Source organism: Ranitomeya variabilis, chromosome 2 (genome assembly GCF_051348905.1).
Source record: "Ranitomeya variabilis isolate aRanVar5 chromosome 2, aRanVar5.hap1, whole genome shotgun sequence".
Taxonomy (NCBI): Eukaryota; Metazoa; Chordata; class Amphibia; order Anura; family Dendrobatidae; genus Ranitomeya; species Ranitomeya variabilis.
In genome coordinates, this window is record NC_135233.1 from 364,414,279 (window position 1) to 364,416,677 (window position 2,399).

Sequence of the window (2,399 nt, forward strand, 5' to 3'; positions counted from 1 at the left end):
TTTCCGTGCTCGGATGATACCACCACAGCGATTTAACTTCTAATGTGTGAGCAGAATTAACTCTTTTTGTATTTATAATACCACTGTGGTACCTGAACTGAGCCTGCTGGTCTAGAGTCTCACTTTGTGCTGGTATTTCCAACTGGGGAAAACTCAAAACAGGTATCATTATGGCTTGATGTACTTGAGTCAAATACTGGGGAAAATCTCCAAGAACAGTATGGATTTTCTTTTCTTCTTCTGTAGGTTGAGAAGTACTGGAGTCTTTTCCTAGGGATTTCAGTTTGTCAGGGCATACTTTGAGATGATCCCTTGATACCGCAGTTGAAGTTTCTCCTCCATCTTTGCTTATTAGACACACTTTAGTATTGTCAAAGTTTGATGGTAAGATGGTATATGGTTCTGCTTCCCATTGGTCATCAAGTTTATGCATTCTCCTTTTTCGCTTTAGAACTTGTTCACCTGGTGACAAGGGAATTGCAGGGGCACATTGATTATAGTTTCTCTCTTGTTTTTGTCTTGCCTGGGACAAGCTTCTTTCTACACACTCTTGTACTTGGCAGTATTTCTGTTGTTGCTCAGTATCCCAATCCGAATCTGGTGAGGTTGCTTCTTGGGTTAGGACTCCCATGTCTAGATCAACAGGTAATTTGCTAGATCTTCTTCTCATCAGGTAAGCTGGAGTGCAGTTGGTGGAATTCACTGGGATGTGATTGTACAGATCTACAAAGTCTGGCAACTTCTCTGGCCATAAGTTCCTCTCTTCCAAAGGCAAGGTCTTCAGTAAGTCGATTACCACTTGATTCATCTTTTCACACATACCATTTGTTTGTGGGTGGTACGGGGTTCTTCTTATCTTCTTACACCCGTACAGGTTGCAGAATTCCTGGAACACTTCCGCTTCAAAGGCTGGGCCTTGATCGGTGAGTACCTTTTCAGGGTAATCGTGTGGTTGACAAAAGTGTTGTTGGAAAGCCTTGGCTGCCGTCTTCGCTGTCTGGTCCTTAACAGGCACGACTACCAGGAATCTGGAGTAATGGGCCACAATGGTCAGAGCATAGACTTAGCCTGAACGGCTTGGAGTCAGCTTCACGTAGTCAAAGCCCACCAGTTCAAGTGGCTGTTTGGTGACTATGCGCTGTAGGGGAGCCCTTTGGCTGTCACAGTCCTTTCTGCGTAGGTTGCATGGGTCACACTCTCGGTACCACTTTTCAATGGCTTTTCTCATGCCAATCCAGTAGAACCTTCCACGGAGTATTATTATTATTATTATTTATTTATATAGCACCATTAATTCCATGGTGCTGTACATGAGAAAGGGGTTACATACTGGGTTATAGATATCATTTACAGTGAACAAGTTTACAGTGACAGACTGGTACAGAGGGGAGAGAACCCTGTCCTTGCGGACTTACATTCTATGGGATAGTGGGGAAGAGACAGAAGGTAGGAGTGAGGCGGCGGCTCTGGCGGTGGTGAGGCGGCGGCTCTGGCGGTGGTGAGGCAGCGGCTCTGACGGTGGTGAGGCGGCGGCTCTGGCGGCGGCTCTGGCGGTGGTGATCTCTAACTTCTTCCATCTGAAGTGTCTTGCTCCATCATGGTACGCTTCCAGGACCATTGGCGCATCTTGTCTCGGGACTACTATCTGCCAGACCAACTCGTGAGTGCGTGGGTCGATATTCCTCTGACACAGCTTACTGTCGTAGATAAACAATTTGCCTTTCTCTTTCCACAGCTGTTGAGTCTCTTGTGGAGCATCTGGACCAGGGTGTGAATCGGCTTGCATCAGCAGCTCTTTTACCAGACGGACTGCTGGGTTACTATCTTGCGTCTCTGCCCATCCATGGTGGGGCAATGGATTCAGCGTTGCTTCTCGCTTGTTTTTGCGTTTGTTCCTCACATAATGGGAGAACTGAGTCGCCCCAGGGCGATGGAAGGCTGGTAACTCAATGTCTTCGAGTGCTTCCGGATCTTCTCCCACCTCTGGTAAATTGGGCATCCTTGACAACGCATCAGCATTTGCGTTCTTGTGCCCTGCATGGTACTTGATGGTGAATTCATAGTTGGACAACCGGGCCATCCATCGCTGCTCCAAGGCACCTAGTTTTGCTGTCTCCAGGTGTGTCAGCGGGTTGTTGGCCGTGTAAACTGTGAATCTTGCTGAGGCCAAATAGTGCTTTAACCTCTCTGTTACCACCCAGACTATGGCGAGGAACTCTTGCTTGAAGGAACTGTAGTTTTCAGGGTTCCTTTCCATGGGACGAAGCTTCCTGATGGCATAGGCAATTACTCTTTCTTTGCCTTTCTGCACTTGGGACAACACTGCTCCCAATCCCACATTGCTGGCATCCGTGTACAGCACAAACGGTTGGTTATATTCAGGGTAAGCCAGTACCTCA